Source organism: Nannospalax galili, unplaced genomic scaffold (assembly GCF_000622305.1).
Source record: "Nannospalax galili isolate Female #2095 unplaced genomic scaffold, S.galili_v1.0 scaffold72, whole genome shotgun sequence".
Taxonomy (NCBI): domain Eukaryota; kingdom Metazoa; phylum Chordata; class Mammalia; order Rodentia; family Spalacidae; genus Nannospalax; species Nannospalax galili.
In genome coordinates this window covers 6,202,662-6,220,998 of record NW_008336933.1, presented here as the reverse complement: position 1 = coordinate 6,220,998, position 18,337 = coordinate 6,202,662, and the positions used below count along the sequence as shown (strand labels likewise).

Here is an 18,337-nt window from a genome sequence, read left to right as displayed (position 1 = left end):
AAAACCGATATAATGGCAGACAATTCCAGAAGCTGTGCAGAAGTTTTATTAGTTTGAAATCGCACAATTTGATCATTCCAAGCATAGGCTGCCATCCCATTAGAGGAACCATCTGTAAAAACTAACAAAGCAGTAGATAAAGGTTGATGGCTGGTAATACGTGGAAAAATGAAAGCATGCAAATTGCAAAATTGAATGAGCTTATCAGGTGGATAATGATTATCGATAACCCCTGAAAATGCAGCACAAGCTATTAGCCAAGTGTCTGAATTCTGGAGTAACCAGTTAATTTGATGTTTAGTATAAGGCTGTACAATATGAAAAGGGTCCACACCAAAATATCTACGACTGTGGTCCCGACCATTAATTATTAAATCAGCTACTGCATCATAATACGGAAGCAACACCCTTTTAGGGGAGGCAGGTAGGTGTGCCCGCATAAGAGGATGAGCAGGCTCCTGCCAAAGAAGACCCGTGGGCGATAGCAGAGTATTAAAAATCATGAGCCATAAAGGTTTACAATAATCTACATTAGTAACAAATTGATTAGCAATTGCTTCCTCAACTCTACTTAATGCAACTCTAGCCTCCTCAGTAAATTCCCTGGATGAAATTGGATTCACATCCCCTTTAAGGATGTCAAAGAGGGGCTTCAAGTTGCCAGTAGTCAATTTCAAATAAAGACGTAGCCAATTAATATCACCCAATAGCTTCTGGAAACCATTCAAGGTTTGCAATTTATCAAGCCTAAGAACAGCCTTTTGATTAGTTATTTTTTGTCCATCAATCTGAAAACCTAAATAAGAATAAGGATCTTGAATTTGCACCTTCTCAGGAGCAATTTGCAAACCCGCATCCAATAAATCAGATTTCAATTGAACAAAACATTGCAACACCTCTTCTCCTGACGCACCTGCTATCAGGATATCATCCATATAATGAATTATATACATGGAAGGCCAAAGATTTCTAGTATTCTGAAGAGCTGCGGCTATAAATTTCTGACAAAGGGTAGGGTTATTGGCCATTCCTTGAGGCAAAACCTTTCACTGGTATCTTTTCATAGGCTCTCTAAAATTAATAGAAGGAAGGCTAAAATCAAAGCATTTCTGATCATCAGGATATAAGGGAATAGTGAAAAAACAGTCCTTAAGATCTAGTATTATCTTAAAATATCCTTGTGGTATGGCAACCGGTGAAGGCAAACCTGGCTGTAAAGCTCCCATGAGGACCATAGTGGAATTGATTGCTCTTAAGTCTTGCAGTAATCTCCATTTTTCTGACTTCTTTTTAATGACAAATATGGGTGTGTTCCACGGGGAACAAGTCTCTTCAATGTGCCCTGCCTCAAGTTGTTCCTGCACCAATTGAGTGGCTGCTGCCAACTTCTCTGCTGTAAGCGGCCATTGAGCTATCCAAACTGGATCATCTGATTGCCAGGTTATATGATCCACATAGTTTGAGGGTGCAGGGTCGTCAATGGCCGCCATCATAAATTTCCCAAGCCTCGCTTATCGTTTTGGCCTTGAGTTGATATCGGAAACAATCCTCCATCCTCTCTTTTTCCTAATTCCCTGCCAGGGTTATAGCCCTGAGCAAGCATCTGTGCAGTAACAACATTGTTCGGACTACACATCACAATTCCCATTTGTGAAAGCAGATCTCTTCCCCATAAGTTTACTGGTAAATAAGGAACCACAAAAGGCCTAATCAAACCAGAATTATTCATGGGATCCTTCCAAGTGAGAAATTTTGAACTCTGTTTTGGGTTATGGCTCTGTCCTATACCTTTTAAATTAGTCAAAGTCTCCACCGTGGGCCAGGCTGCAGGCCAGGCCTCAGCAGAAATAATAGTAACATCAGCTCCAGTATCAATAAGACCATCAAATCTTTTCCCATCAAGCCATAGAGTCAATGTAGGCTTTTTATGAGTAATGGCCTGAACCCAATAAGCATCAGAAGAACCAAAATTCTTATTACCTCTACTTTTATTTTGAACAAAGCGACCAGATTTAACCAGAGGTACCAAAATTAACTGAGCAAAGCGTTCCCCCTGGGGAATAGTGACTATGTTGCCAACAGCTCGGGCTATGATTCTAATTTCCCCAGTATAATCTGCATCAACTATCCCAGGCACAATGGATAAACCTTTTAAAGCAGCACTACCTCGCCCTAATATTAGCCCACAAGTATCTTTGGGTAGTGGTCCATAAATTCCAGTCCCTATGGTCTGAACTCCCATCTCTGGAGTTAATACCATGTGGGAGGTGGAACTGAGGTCCAGTCCTGTGCTTCCTGGGGTTGCTCTAGAGAGGTTAGAAATGGATTGTTGCTGTTGGCAGGAACAAGATTGACTGCCCCAAATGCTTGTTTCAGGGCCTGGGGCTGGCCCCTCCACCAGTTTCCCTGATGGGGAGTAGGAGGTAGAGGTCTCTCATCAATATCAATTCTAGACCTGCACTCATTAAGCCAATGCTTTCCCCTTCTACATCTGGGACACACTTTAGGGCTCTTCCCATCATCAGTCTTCTGCTGAGCATTATCTGCCTTACAATCCTGGGAAAAATGTCCACTCTTACCACACTTAAAACATCCTTTGCCCTTAGCTTTATGCTTCTTCCAACTGTCTCACATACTTTAGCCCTGCATCACTACTTCCAAATATCCTTTCTGCTGTGGTCATCAACCGATGAACAAAATCTGCGAACGGCTCATCAGACCCCTGCTTGACAGAAGTGAGAGAAGTTCTCAGGTCCCCTTTAACTGGAAGCTTCCTCCATGCCTTCAGAGCAGCAGCTCGAATTTGTGCATAAAGACCTGCATCATACTCTATCTGTTTTTCATTAGTCTCATACTCACCTCCACCTATCAATATATCAAAACCCCATGCATTCCCAGATTGTTGATTCCTTCTAGCTCGCACAAAAAGACCTGCATCATACTGCATCTGTTTTTCATTAGTCTCATATTCACCTCCGCCTGTCAACATATCAAAACCCCATGCATTTCCAGATTGTTGATTCCTTCTAGCTGTCTCCTTACAATTGTCATAATATTCTGATTTCCATAGCAAATAATCGCCTCCACTAAGGACTGCCTTTACCAATGGATTCCAATCGTTAGGAGTTAGCCAATTTTCAGATTCACCTTCTATAATAGCCACAATAAATGGAGCTGTAGCTCCATACTGAGACACAGCAAGCTTTAACTCTTTGATCAGTGGAAACTGAAATCCTTTATGATGTCGCCATGCCTGTCTCTGGTCATCCACTGTTTCTGTTACAGGAAAAAACCTCCACATGAGAGGAAAACCTATCAGGGCCATCGAAATTTTCCTTATACGAATGAAGACCAGGCCCCCCGGGAACAGGGCGAGCTCTGTTTCTATCCACTCTTCCTTTACCCATAACAGCCTCATTACCATTATCTAAGCTAAGCTTTTGTAACTTAAGCATCAAAGCCTGACGCATCTCTTCTTGCTTAATGTGTTTGAGTATCAATGACTGATGCACCTCCTCCAACTTAATGTCCTCCTGCAACTGCTCCATCTGTCCTCTCAATCCTGGTCTAGGATCTATTGCAGCTATGACAGTTGGAACAGGCAGTGTACTATAGGAAGGAGGAGGAGGCCACAAAACCTGCCTCTCGCGGCCATTTTGAGATCCATCCTCAGCTTTACTAACCACCCTCTCTCTCACAACCTCTGCGCCATCTGTGTCCAAGACTGGACAAGTGGCTTCTGACAAAAGAGCCTCTGGTAAAAGAGGATAGATACGAACACGCTCCTGTTTAAGCTCCTGGGCATCAACCTCTCGATCTCCCTTTCCTTTGACTGACTCTGAGGACTCCTTCCTCAAGGACTCCTTTCTCAAACTTTTAGCAGAACTCTCATCCTCACTATCCAGAGAAATTAAGTCAGGAGGCACCGGAGGCTCCTCCTTGGGAGTTCCTCTCAATTCTGACTTAGAACTAGTCTTAAAAATTCCGATAAGAAAAGGAAGTAACAGGAACCTTTTCAGGTCCAAATGCTGTATAAAAGTCTTGTAATGCATCTCTTACTCTTCTCCATCCTTTTACATCTATAACCCCCTCTTGGGGAAACCATGGGCAGATGTCTTTCACAAAATCAAAGAAATGAAATAAATCCTCAGTTGTAACCTTTACTCCTCTTGCCTGTAAAGCTTCTCTTAACTGTATCACATATTTCTGGTGCTGACTCAATGCTTGCCCCATAATTTAAATTGCACGACCAACTTACCTGTCGGCTCAGTCACAGCAGGCTACCACGATGTCTCTGAACTATTGTTTGATCGGGTGCGCACCCCTTCTTTACTCCGTTGTGTCCCTCACATTGTCCCCAGTATCCAGGCCCACGCTGGGTGCCACCCTGCCCCGGCCCGTGGGGTCTGCAACGGGGTACCTGGATTGGGGGGTGGGGATGAAAATGAGGCAAGGACAAGAGAAATGAAGACAAGACAGGATTCTGATCAAGTCTCATTTATTGAAGCACAAGCAAGAGTTTTTGTAAAGAATGAGAACAAAGGAACACAGACTGCAAACCAATACATCAGTCAGAGCATAAGGGCTCTGACGCACATTAAGGGAGGAATCTCTGATTATAGAAGAATAGAACCGTATGCTGGAAAGGAGAGCAAGGCCGTGGGCCAGGGCTATCTAGCAAGGCTATCTGGCCCCAGCCTCAAGCCAAGATTTTGGGCCAAGGTTTTGAGCCCCGACTGCAAGCCAAAGCCGTGGGCCCTGGCTGCCTGCCAGGGTTTCCAGGCCAAGGCTGCGGGCAGAATGGAAAGCTGCCAACTCGGGCCTGCCAGCAGTTTTGAGAGGTAGCTGAGACTCAGTTGAACCTCAGGCTCCCAGGCTCCCAACAAAGCCACATTTCCCTATTCATACTTGGAGTAGTATGCATCTCTGAACGGCAATAAGAAACAGCTCCTACACGTAGTGGTAAGAAAGGTGTCCAGGGTCCCTTGGCCTGCGTCTTCCTTCCATCCCTACGTGCCTGTGGCCCCAGTGAAGCTGCCCCTGCTGCTCCCTTGCCCTGCGGACTGGCTGTGCCTGTAGCCCTGCGGGTTGCTCAGCGGGTAGAGCCAGCCTCTTGAAGGCCCTGGCACCATGAACACGGAAGGAAACAAAGCTTTTGTTGAATTCCTGACTGATGAAATTAAGGAAGAAAAGAAAATCATCAGTCCCTTAAGATGTCTGGAGATTGGAAGCTAGAAGTGAATTGGACAGAGGCTAAATCACTGGGGAAAGTTGCTGGTGAAAAGATTACTGTCACTTTTAATGTTAACAATAGCATCCCACCAACATTTGACGGTGTGGAGGGGCCCTCATAAGGACAGAAGGTTGAAGGACAAGAGCTGGAACTGACACAACTCCCAGTTTTGTGGTTGAAGTTACAACCAGTGATGGAAGAAGGCCCTTGCACTGGGCTGTTGTTATCCAGATAAGAAAGGACAAGAGGCCAAGAGTGACATTTTTTCTATCAAGGTTTCTACCAAGCTTTTAGGCCTCTCGTGACTCTGAATGGAAGGGTACAAATTACATACTCAGTACAGCATCCCTGGACTGGGCCTTGTATGATCACACAGTGAATTTCCTTGTAGACCCGGGAGTGGACAACACTTTTGCAGATGAGTTGGTGGAGCTCAGTACAGCCCTGGAGCACCAACAATAATATATTGTCTTTCTGGCTGAAAACTTCCAGTAACTTCAGTTCCAGGGGATCTGACACCCTCTTCTGACCACCATGGGCACTGCACAGCACAGATGTACCTACCAAAATGCAGGCATTATACTCATACACATAAAATAAAAATAATAAATAAAATATTAAAAAAGAATACATCACTTTTCTTGAAGACCTCACAAGTTTTTTCAAGAATCAGTAGAGCTCTCAGAGACACTGAAGGCCTTAATTTTAAGGGCGTGCTTTGACCAGTGAACAAAAGCTACCTTGACATCAGACATGTGTTTTTGAAATGGTTGTCATCCTAATATCATGAGGAAAAAAAGTAAGCTTAAATTATTGCTGTTACACTCCCATTTGCCATTTGTTTGGTTTTGTTTTTTTCCTGGACAATTCTATTATTTGTAGATTTTTGTATAACAATACTGATGGACAATAAAATTGATTTATCTCCTCTTGAAAAAAAAATGGTATCCAGGATATGCTAAGTAGAAAAAGCAAGGTTAGAAATAGTTACAGCAAGTTTCATCTAATAAAGTTGGGTATGCAGCAAATGTACATTTTTGCTTTCATTTAAAAAAAAAAATTTTATGTGTATGAGTGTATTGCCTGCATGTATGTAAGTGCACTTATGCCATGCAGTGCTCTTGGATATCAGAAGAAGGTGATGGATTTCCTGGAACTGGAGTTACAGACGCTTGTTAGCCACCATATGGGTATTGGGATCAAACCTGGGTCTTCTGCAAGAGCAGCCCAGTGCTCTTAACCACTGAGCCATCCCTCCAGCCCCTGCTTTTATTTTCAAAAGACATATATCCAAATTGTTTGAGTTTTCAGCTGAGACAGCAACAGAAATGATTTAGTGTACATGGGTTATACTTGGCCACAAGCCAGAACAGAACTAGTCCAGTACCACAGGTCCAGGACAGAGGGCCAACAGGGGCTGTCTTGATTGTGAGCAAGGCAGTCTCAGATGTGGTCTTGGTGTAGTTCTAGGTGGTCAGATGGTGAAGTTCCAGGTCCATTGAGACAAATTATTGACAGTAGCATACAGGCCAACAGTTTGTGCCACTGTTCTAGCCTATGGCACTTGCATTGCTTAGTTTTGCTCCTGCAGCCTCCATGGGTGCACAAGAGAGAGTTTATTTGGATCTCTGCCTCACTTTCTTCCACATTTTTCTTGTCTTTTTGAGACAGGGTCTCCCTGTAGCCACAGCTGACCTAGAACTCGCTATATAGACCAGGCTGGCCTCAGTCTCATAGAGATCTGCCTGCCTCTGCTTCCCAAGTGTTTGGATTAAAGTTGTGTGCCTCCACATCTGGCCTTTTCTTCCTTCATTTTGCTATGGTGCAGTGCATCAGAGAAGATGGCTCTAAGGCTGAGAGCCAAAATCTTTTTGATATCACTTTTTTAATTTATAATTTTAATTTTTGGGGAATTTCATGCTGAGTGCTTTTATGTCATTTCCACCCCTCCCTCTCTCACTCTAATTCCTCCTGAGTCTTCCCCTTCCCTGCTTCTCAAGTTCATGACCTCTTCTATAATTATTATTGTTAATATATATATTCATATATATGCACATAGACAATCTACTGAACCTATTTAGTACTTCACATATGTACATGTGTTTAGGACTGACCATTTGGGAATCGATACTATCAGGGGACTTATCCCTGGAGGAGGTTGATTCTCGCTTGTGATGGTTTGGATGAAACTGCCTCCCATAGGGTCCAATTTGGACCTTTTTCCCCACTTGGTGGCACTGTTTTGGGAGGTCTTAGAAGGTGTGGCTATGCTGGAGGAATCATGTCACTGGGGACGGGCTTAGAGAGTTCGTAAGCCGTGTTGGATCTCAAGTCACTCTCTTGCTTCCCTTGCCTGCTTGAAGATGTGAGCTCTCTGCTTTCTGCTCCTGCTCCAGCTGCCTCCTGCCACCATGCCTCCTTTAAACGAAGGACTGTAATTCCCCTGGAACCGTAAGCTCAAATAACTCTTCCTTCTATAAGTTGCTTTGGTCAGTGTTTCTACCACAACAACAGAAAAGAGATGATGACATCCATCTCTCAGCAGTCTTTGATTGCCTGTAGCTCTTCATCTAGGGGTAAGGACCTGTGAAGTTCCTTCTGTGTGTCATGTTGATTGACACACATCTTAAAATAAATTACCTGTGAGAGAGGAGAGGTGTTCAGGGAGGAGAAATAGGAAGTAGACTTTCATGGCTGTGCCTTTTCTTGTAGATTTGATGTGAAAGCTGATGCATTTTATGTAATTATGAAATTATCGAATTGAAAAGGGAATCTAGTTCCAGGAAATTAAAAGCAAAAAAAAAAAAAATATATTGTACATCAATTTGGTAAGATGACCACAGAGCATGGAACTGTTTTACATGACTTTGTAATATTGATCATCCCTACGTTTCTAGTTTGAGCGACTCTAAGGACAAAGAGTCAATGGACAACGTTTCTGCCTCTTTGTTTCTCATGTTGTTAGCACTGTTATCATTCTAATGGGGTTGCATGTGTGCAGTGATGTTGGGGACTCCTGTTGTGTAAAGTAGCAGTCTCTCCATGTCCGGATAGCCTATGGGCTCGGCTTCATATGCAGAGACTCCTTTTATCAGCAGGGTGCCTCATCTTTTGAAGTAGCCATGGCCTCAGGCTCTGGAACTGCCAGCTTTTCCTGTGTGATTTTCAGGCAGTCTGACAGCCTGGCAGGAGCCCACTTCCATATGTAAATAGGGCATCCCACAAAGTACCTATCAGCTAAGGCTTTTACCACTACCCCCACAGTATAAAGTATCCTGGTTTTCCCTCAATAATCGAAGCTGGATCACTAAGGCCTGGAGCCGAGCTGAGTCACAGAATAAAGGGGCTGTACCACTCACTGACTGAGCTGAGTTCTGTGTCTTACTGCCTACATCCAGCCTTCTGGGAGAGAGCTGTCTCTTCCTAAGCCACTACTCACAGAAACCCAGCTTTCGCGGTCTCCGCACCTTCCCATGTGATCCGGCAGCTGACGGATCTCGTATCTCAAGGAAGTGCACGGTGGATTGGGATGGAACCAGACCAGGCCAGCCCCAGTAGCAGAGAGCCTCAACAACACGGAGAAGCAGGGACCCACCTGGGAGCGCAGCGATCAGTAGAGTCGCCAGCACCCAGTAGACGCGGAGACCCACAGCAATGCGGTGCGGGACACGCGCGCACCCCAGCAGACGTGGCCCGCGGGACCCGCTGCACCCCAGCGGCCTGTGGGAGACCGGTGCCATGCCCAGCAGCTGGCGCCCCGAGATCCCCGCACGCCCATACAGTGAGATAAAGCAAAGAAAGAAGTCTAACCTGCTGCTCTAAACTGGGGATTTGGCATTGCAGAAAAGAGAAGCCGGGTGTGAGACAGGTCAGTTAAAGCAAAACTCCTTTGTCCTGAATTTGAATCAAAATATCCATATGAACTAATCATGTTTTGCTTTACAGAAATTCGAAAGTATTTCCTTTACCTGTGTTTATTCACAAGGTTTCAAAACAAGGACAACTCAGTAGCAAAGAGCTCCCTGAGTCAACCCAATCCTGGCTTCAAATCCCATTTAACATAAGAAGGCTCTTTGAAGACTGGCCAGTTCCAGGTGTTGGTGACAAACGTATAGTATGGGATGAGCAGGGACCATCTTGCATCAGAGTGTGAAGTCACCCCGGAGGGTGTCAAGGGACAGGATGAGACCATTTCAGTGTCAGCCGCAATAATCACAATGGGCGGGTGGTGGTGGTGGCATACTCTGGAATCCCAGCACTCTGGAGGCAGTGGCAGGAGGATTTCTGCAAGGTCTTCATTGTGAGTTCCACACCAGCCTGGCCTATAGTGTAAGATCCTTCTCAACCCCAACATCTCTTCACTTAAAAATAATAAACACGATTAAAATGCTGTAAATATATTTAAATCTATGGATTCGTAACGATAGTGAAAAAGATAAGCAAAAACAAAACAGCCTTCACTGATCACTGTTTTGGAAGATCCTGGAGATATTTATCATTATTTTGCAAATGATAAAGAGATTAAGTAAAGAAACTGATCTTTTTCTTTACTTTCCTAAACAAACCATATATATCAGGGCAACCAAATACTGAAGAAAGTTTGTCTTTGTAGAGGTGTTTTAGCTAGTCAATGAAAGCAAAGCAATAAAATATCACTGTTCTTGAAATCTTTAATGAAATAATGGATCTAGACAATGATTATCAGTAGGTATTCATGTAATAAAAATAGAGATAGAGCTGGAGAGTTGGCTCAGTGGATAAGAGTGCCCCACATGGAAAAGCCAGGCATGCCTGAAAAACAAAAAAACAAAAAACAAAAAACATGCCATAGGTGTGGAGGTCAGAAGACAACTGGCAAGAATCAGTTCTCTCCCACCATATGGGACCTGGGGATGGAAGGTTTGGTGGCAGTCACCTGCTGAGCCATCTTCTGGTCCAATATATGTTCATTCTGCCAGCTGGTTCCTCCAGAGAAGCCTGACTAACACAGAGTCAGAATAGTATCATTATTGCCTATTGCCCATACAGTGATCTTGCTGACTGGATCTGAGTTTAATCAAGACTTTTGATCTAACAAACAAAGCAAACACTAGCATAAGAGGAAGAATGTGTTACTTGATGATATGGAGCTGTAACAAGCATATGCTAAGTCATGGAAGACCATCAGACAAGTGATCTGATTGTTTCAACTAATAGATTACAAGTAATAAAAAAAGAAGAAATAGCAGAGGTAAGATCTATACACCTAGAGTTATAAGTGACATAACTAATCACAATGTATGGATCTTTTTTCAATCAGACTTGATTTACTTCAAGCCTAATTCTAACAAACAGGCAGCATTTTTAAAAAAAGGTTGATGGCCATGTGTATTGGTCAGTTTTCCATCATGATAATGAAATGACTGAGGCAGTCAACTTACAATGAATAAAGGATTGTTTTAGCTCATAATCAGGGAACTTTCAGTCATGATCAAGTGTTTTCATTTGTTTGGGGATTCTAGTGAAACAGCACATCCTAGTGGGAGTGCGCAAACCGTGGCGCAGAAGTGCCTGGAGAAATGAGCTTGGAGTCCACACTCCCCTTTGGCCTCGCTGCCTCTGCTGAGGCCTTGCCTGTCAAAGCTTCCATCGCTCTCCATTAGCATCACCTGTCTTTACCATGTTGGCTTTGGGGAACATTCTAGATCCAAACTACAGTACCATGACGTCACATAGACTATCCTCCATTTTATAAAAATCATATGAAATTATTTACTCAATCTCTACAGCTGATAGACCTGTGTATATGATACCTGGAGGTTTTACAAGCTGTAGATGCCACAGCATACTGGAGATTTGATTCATTTTATGTAGTATGGGGCCAGGCACTGATATTAAGAAAAAAAATACCTAGCTAATTTTAATATACAGACTTCAGACTTTCTATGAGAGATCTAGAACCAGCCCGGTTTTGTGGTTCACAAAGCAACAAAGCCCTAAATTCCTATTGCTTTGTTTCTCTGTTATGGGGAGTTGGTGCAAGTTCTACTTGACTCAACATTAGGCATAAGAGAAAAGCCTGGTGCTGAAGAGATGGTTGAGCAGTTAATAACACTGGTTGCTTTCGTAGAGAACTCAGGTTGGGCTCCCAGCACCCATATGGCAGTTAACAACCATCCATAACTCCAGTTCCAGGGGATTCCATGCTCTCTTCTGACCTCTGTGGGCTTTCTTGTAGGCAAAATACTCAAATATATTAAAAAATTTAGAAAAGAAAGAGAGAAAGCTTATAACTTATTTAAAAGAATCAATGCATGCATTTTTGGCAGATATGTCTGTTTGATTTGGGGATAGTAAGACAACATTACTCATAATAAAGATAATTTGAGGGATGATTTTTGTAAAACAGGACCACTTCTCTAATGTGCTTCTGTCAGAGTCAAGTTTGAAATCCACAGTACCTTAGGACACAAACAAAAAGTCAGATGAAGTTAATTTGGCAAGTGGAACATGAACTGGATGGTTTGCTCTTTGAAGCAGACCTGACAGCTTTGTCATCCTGGCGTCTGTTAAAATGAACTGCATATGCCAGAAATTGTTTCCGTATCAGACTGCTCTTAGCGGTGCCATCATCTAACAGTACTCCCTTTTATGAGTCTGTATTTCTATCTCAGAGGATGCTGGGGTTTTAAGGGTTTAGATGATATGAAACAGGTGGTATATGTAGGATAATATGCATGCTGTTATTTCTGTCATGGATACCTGTCATGTCTTGGTCAGTCTTGCATTGGTGCTACCTGTTTATGGAGCCATTTCCACGCACCAGGGACTGTTTCAGGCCCTGAGGACACAGGAATGAGAAACCTTTCATCGGGATCAGGTGCCTTGAGGGAGGGATAGACTCATGACTGGACCCAGACTGCTTTCTGGTTGCTGTCGACCTACTATAGTTTGGATCTGGAATATCTCCAAATGCCTGCACACTTAATGGCCTAATCCTCAGCTTGATGCTACTGGAAAGTGGTAGAACCTTTAAACATTGGAATTTACTAGGTCTTAGGTCACTGAGGGCTCAGGGCATGCCCTCAAAAGGAACTACAAGACTGCTCCTCCTGCCCAGTCTTTCTTTCTCTGACAGTATGTAGCCCTGGCTATCCTCAAAATTGAAATCCTCCTCAGCCTTTGGAGTGCTGGGATTACAGATGTGTACCCCCCATGCCTGCTTTCTTTCTCTCTCTTTTTAAATTCCCAGTCATGAGATGACTAGGCCTTTTCTACTATGCAATGCCACCACAGTTTGTTGCCTCATCTCAGGCCCAAAGCAATAGGGCCAATAAGTCCTGTACTAGAAACTAAAACTATGAACCCAAATCAACCTTCTGTTTTTATAAGTTGGCTATCTCAGGTATTTGTTATAGTAATGAAAGGCTACCAAGCATACCTCCTTCATACCTGTCTTTACAGCCACTTCTCCAACAGTTGCTGCTTACGCCTTAGCATATGCACCATCACAGACTCCTGGGAATTCTTCTATGGTCTTTTGGGGTATCAATATCTGTCTTGCTCTTTTTCTATCTGTCCTCTACCCAGAAGCTCCAAGCTACTAATTTACTATTCTATTTCTCTCATAGAAAAAAAAAAGGTCTGAACTCCCCATAGAACTTAGAATTTGAGATTCTTTAGCCTGAGAACTCAGTTCCTTTATGATCTTACCTCTTTTGCCTTTGCTTCCTGCCTAACATTCTCTACCCTAGCCCTGCTTGTCTTTTTGCAGCTCCTGGAAATGTCAGGTGCTTTCAGGCCTTTGGGCTTCTGTGTCTGCAGTTTTCTGCACAGGGGGCAGCTTCCCCAATTCCTTCCTTAATGCTGAGTTTCTGTGTTGTCATGGCAGTGTTTGGCAATACTTACATGCAAGACATACTCATGTCCTCTCTGGACTGAGTGCTTCGGATTGGACTGAGGATCAAAGTGGTGAGCCTAAATCAGCCCTCTTTCTTTATAAGTCGATTGTCCCGGGTGTTTGTTATAGTGATGGAAAGCCGACCAGCATACCTTCTTAACACCATGGAGCTACACCCCCATCTCCTTACCCAATTATATTGAAACTGCCCTCTTACAGTCTTCCTACTTCTGGACTATAAACTTCTGAGGACACAGATTGTGTCCTGCTTGTTACTGAGTTATCAGTACCTGGTACCAAGCTTGGAGCTGAGCGGGTGCTTTATGAGCACATTTCTTGGATGAGTAAATAAACATGCAGTGATACAGAATGATGTTCAAATGTAGACCAATGGTTCAAAGAGACTTAGTGTGTAGATATTATCTAGTCTTGCTTTTGAGTAAACATTAGAAACTAAAAATACAGAATCCTTCTCTAGGGAGTAGACCAGAGCAAAGAAAAAAGGTTCAGAAGATAAGCCAGGAAATGGCAACCAGTTTACAAAAAGAAAAATCATTTCCCTTTGCCAGTCCCCCAATCAGCCATTCATTGATCTCCTAAACTACCTTCTTTGAACTCAGGAAGTGGCCATGTGTCATCTTGTCACTGTCGTCATAGTCCTCTACCTCCTCTTCCTTTTCTTTCTTCTAGATTCTAAGCTTTTTATTTGTATTAACTCACCAATCCTTAAAACAATATTTTAAGCAAATATTATAATTATCTCCATTTACAGAGGAAGAAATTGGTACTCAAAAGAAGAAGGAAATGAATTTCCAAGTTATTACACAGGTTATTTCCTTAGAAGAAGAAATAATGTCTAGGTTGTGAGGTCTGTTTTGAAATTTTTTTGTGGCTTTCTAATTCTCTGACTCAGTGGAAATAAAAAGAAGCTTCAGGTTGTTCTTAGAGGGTCAGTTATCAGAGCTGTGGTCAAGCTTGGCCTGAGAACCATCCAGGGGTCACTCCTGTGCATGGTGGTTCACTTGCTAGCAGACACCAAGATAGTTGCCAGGCAGATGTGTTAGGAAGAATGTGTTGGCACAGCCTGAAGTGCAGTGCTAGGGATGATAGCAGATACTCACAGGAGTATATCTGGTCAGCTTCAGGGATTTTGTGAAACACAGGAGTTGTTTACTTTCTGAGTCTTAAGGGAATGTCCTTTTAAAACTTGCTGAATCTTAATGAGTTTTGGAGGAAATTGTATGTAGTATCTCCAACCAGCAATTGAGCTCTTGCTGAGCAGAAAGTTTGAACCTCACATTCCTAGATCAGGCATGGTATCATAGTTTTAGTTAACCTGACAAAACCTAGACATACCTGGGAAGAGAGAATCTCAATTAAGGAATTGGGTTTATCAGATGAGCCTGAGGCCATGTCTGTGGGGTACTTTCTTCACCTCTAATTGATGCAGGAGGGCCTAGCACACTAAGGGGCAGGGCTATCCCTGGGCAGTGGGGCCTAGGATATATAAGAAAAATAGATGAGCAAACCAGGGGAAACAAGTCAGTAAGCAGCATTCCTTCACGGTTTCTGCTTCAGGCTTCTGCCATTGAGTTCCTGCCTTGATTTCCCTGATGATGGTCTACGATCAGGATGTGTGAGCCAAATAAACTCTTTCCTTCCCTAAGTTGGTTTTGGTAAGTGTTTTAGCAGAGCAACAGAAAGCAAACTAGGGCAGAAACTGGTACCAGAGAGTGGGTATTGCTGTGATGGACCTGACCATGTGATTTCTATGCCTTGGACTATTTTGTGGGAGGAAGGTGGAGAATTTTTGAGTTTTGGACTGGGAAAGACATTGAGTGCTCAAAGCTTAATGAACTGTTCTGGGGATCTGGAAGATAATGTCACCAGCAATACAGTTAATAGAGACCTTATTTGTGATGTTTCAGTAGGAAGTTTGAGTCTTCAAAGTCTCTATTGGGGCCATTCATGCGACATTTTAAATTAAGAATCTGCAGTTTCTGGCCAACTGGGGCTGAAGAATCAGCTGTGATTAATAAGAGACCAGCATCGTTGTGGTAAAATCTGGAAAGTAGTTCTTCAGATCAGCACACAGTAGCTGTGGTCTAGAAGTTCGAAAAGGCTGACTATCAAGCTGGAAGCCAAACTTGCCAATGTGTAAGAGTCTCTCTCATGAAGGCATGAGAGTCATTGAGAGTGGTTGAGGCTTGGCACTGTGAGAGGCCAGGAGAGGACATTGGTGAAGGTATAATCTCAGTTGTAGTGGAAACACCAGGATTGAAGGGGTCATGGAGGAAATCTGAGACTTGGTACTGTATGAGGCCAGGAAAGGCCATTAGTGAAAGGTACGGTCTCAGTTACAGTGAAGATTCCAGCATATTGGAGATGCCAGGACCATGGGATAACCACCAAGGACAGTGGCAGGTATATAATGGAGCCAGTCTGGGCTTAGGGGACAGCTGTGAGTGCTGTGGATGGCAGAGCCAGAGAAATGGCACCACCCAGGTCCTTTGGAACCCAGAAGATTGTGAGTGAGTCCCAGATGTAGACTTTGTGCTACAAGATTCGAAACTACATTTCTGGACTTTGGTTTTGCTTAAGTGTGATTGTTTTTGTACCCCAGTTCTCCCCTTTTGGAGTAAAAAAAGCATTTAACTTATTTTTGATTTTATAAGAACCCACAATTAATGGGCTGGAGAGATGGCTCAGTGAGAGAGATGGCTAGAGAGACGGCATGACTGTGGGGCATTCTTGATTGCTGATTGATTGATGTGGGAGGGCTCAGCACCCTGTGGGCAGGGCTATTCCTAGGCAGGCGAGCCTGGGATGTATAAGAAAAGTAACTGAGAAAACCATGGTAAGCAAGCTTTAAGAAGCTTTTCTCCATGGTTTCTGCTTTAAGCTTCTGCCATTGAGATCCTGCCTTAGTGTTCCTTGATGATGAACTGTGATCAGGACGTGTGGGCCAAAGAGACTCTTTCCTTCCCCAAGTTTGTGGGAGACCACACTGCCTGGCAGCCCTCCCTGCCCCCCAGGGCAAGCATCCTCCAAAGAACTTGCTGATCAGTCCTCCCTGCCCCCTAAGATAAGCAACCCTTCTGATGAGTCAAGATAAGCCTGAACAACCACCAATTTCCTTAGCCTGCAACCAGACCATGGTGCCAGGTCCCCTCATCCTAGGGACATTCATTAACCTGTTGAGACAACACCTTCCCTTCCCCTTCCCCAGCTAACTTCCCTCTTCAGCCCGTATAAAAATCCCCGTGGAAAAATAAACTTTGGCAGCTTGATCAGAGTTCTTTGTCTTGCTGTCATTCTTCGTGTCTCTTGTCCCATTATTCCAGGTCCCTGGGAGTTCGAGTCTCCGTCTCCCGCCCTACTGGCCGGGGCACAAGTTGGTTTTGATCAGTGCCTTATCACAGCAACAGAAAGCAAACTAAGACACATGGGAACATTTATCCAGTCAGAACATTATGTACTAGAAAGACCAAATCCACTCTCTGCTCCTGAGTGCTGAGGTCACAGATTGTGTACAACCACACCTGGTTTAGGTTCCACCTCTTAAGAATTCTACCTCTCAGTAGAGCCACCCTGGGACCAAGCCTTTAATGGATGTTTGGGGAACCATAGCCCAAAGCAGACCTTAGTCCTGTAAAAGCTAGTTTGCAGTACTGTAGACACATTTCCCCCTCCCACATGTCTTGCTGAGATGCACATGGATGTCTGTGTCTTAGAGTCACCTGATGCTGGGAATGAGTCCTTTTAATAAAAGTGGATGATGCTAACAGAAGTCAGAAAGGCAGGTGTGTGCTCAAAGTGCTGCTTGGAATTCCATAGATGACCTGCCTGCCCATATCTTAAAAGTGTTTCTGCATTGAAATTAGGCAACTGAAACTTGTGTTTCCATCCTTTATTTGATTTCATATCAAGCATCCTCCAAATTCAGGGGCATTTTTCAAATTCCCATAAAGTTTGTGAACAAGACTCTCCAAGGAGCTTTTGCCATCTCTGCTCCTGATTTGTGTGTTTTTGGTAGCTCGCAGCTCTTGCCAGGCTCTCTGGTATTAAATTAATAACAACTGATGTGGAGTTGACAGGTAGGTGAAGATGGAGAGTGTCATGATATTAAAAAATTCCCAATCTATTATGTAGCACAGTGCGGAACACTTTGTCAGGTTTTGCCTGTAGGTATCTTAATTTTGCTTAAACATTTTGCTCACGTCTTTTTAACCCAGAGGATGGAAACATAGCCCTTAGCACCCCTCTAGCAGACTTGGTAGCATATGTTAGTGTGATGCAAAAGGCCAGGCTTTGCTACTTATGTGGAATTATTTGAATAGGCCCTACATGAAACAAAAAGGATAAAAATACTTTTATGGACTAAGCATTGTCTCACTCTTACTTCATGTTATAAGGGGGCATATTTGAGATCAAAATAAGTATTTTCTCACCAACAGAGATATTCAGCTGTGATTGCTTCAAAATTAATGTGTTACTTTGTATGGTAGGCATTCAAGCAACTGAAAATCACCTGCCAAGAATTTCTTGGAAATGATTCTTAGCAAGTATACAAAATATTGGAAGATGGCTTGGCAGATTTTAAATGCTGTGCACATGATCTGTTTTATACACTGAATTTCAGTGTAAAAGTCTTTAAAAACACTTACTATGGAAAATTTCTTTAATATATTCACATGGAGAGAAGTAGAGGAAATAACATAATAAACTCCTAAGAGAGATCAGCTAGTTACAATTGTTATAAGATTTCTGCCCCCCCAGCCCCCCCGTTTGAATCTAGTCCACATGCTTATACCAGACTACAAGGCTGTGAGGCCGGCTTCAGCATGCTCTTCCTCCTGTATGACCACCAAGACCAGAGTTGAGATCTGATGGGAAAGGGAACCAGAGGGAATTTATTTTTTGCTTAAACCAATCCCCCCCCCCTCTCTCCTTTCTTTCTTTTTTTTTAGGGTCTCCTTGCACTGAATTAACGGTGTGGGCCTTCATGCTCGGCTTTAAATCAATTTCTTTTTGTTGAATGACCTGAGTGAAAAGACAAGCCAAGGCAGCAGGTGCCAGAGGGCGGGACCCTTCCTCAGACTCTGTTCTGATTCTCAGAGTATCAGGGAGGGAGGAGATGGAAATCCAGAGAGTGCTATGGCTAAAAGAAATGATTTAGAAACTTCTGACTTACATGATACTCCACAATTCAATTTTATAGGTAA

The 18,337-nt window shown here is 43.3% G+C and overlaps 1 non-coding gene and 1 pseudogene across 1 annotated transcript; one reads left to right on the top strand and one right to left on the bottom strand.

The window, feature by feature from the left end:
- The first annotated feature begins 4,288 nt into the window (after positions 1 to 4,288).
- Positions 4,289 to 5,909, top strand: LOC103732953 (annotated as a pseudogene).
- Positions 5,910 to 17,894: 11,985 nt separating this feature from the next.
- On the bottom strand, positions 17,895 to 18,023 carry LOC115070121. The gene has a single exon (XR_003849327.1). It is a non-coding gene; the product is annotated as a small nucleolar RNA SNORA61 (small nucleolar RNA).
- Between the last annotated feature and the right edge of the window lie 314 nt (positions 18,024 to 18,337).